Below are 453 nucleotides of genomic sequence, written 5' to 3'. Positions count from 1 at the left end.
AAGGTTTTCTTTTTCACATTCAGTTTTCTCTTCACAGTGCACAGATTTTTTAAAAATTTAGCCTAAGAAGGTACCTATTTAATAACATCCAGCAAAGGTATATTGATCCTTACCTGTTTGAAAGTTTTAAGGATTTCAAAGTTGTAATTGACTTTTCATTGTTTGGTTATGACATTAGGAAATAAAAGTGTTGGCAGGGATTCAATCTTTTATTTTCAATGTTCAGCTTCAATCCTTTCCTTACCCTCAGAGATTAACTTATTATCTTTCTCATAAGGTTCAAGAGTGGGTTTTTCAATGACCTTACCACTACGAAAAGTGATGAATGATTTGACTTGATCCATATAATAGCTTCCGAAACTACTTGCATTTACATTGCATTGCCATCTTAGAATTTTACTGTGGTTGAGATGGAAACTTACCTTTCTCTTGGAAACTGAGAGCACATGTTAA

The sequence above is a fragment of the Populus euphratica genome, unplaced genomic scaffold (assembly GCF_000495115.2).
Source record: "Populus euphratica unplaced genomic scaffold, PopEup_1.0 scaffold1209.1, whole genome shotgun sequence".
NCBI lineage: Eukaryota > Viridiplantae > Streptophyta > Magnoliopsida > Malpighiales > Salicaceae > Populus > Populus euphratica.
The sequence above is the reverse complement of the archived record's forward strand: the minus strand, read 5'-3'. Positions refer to the sequence as shown.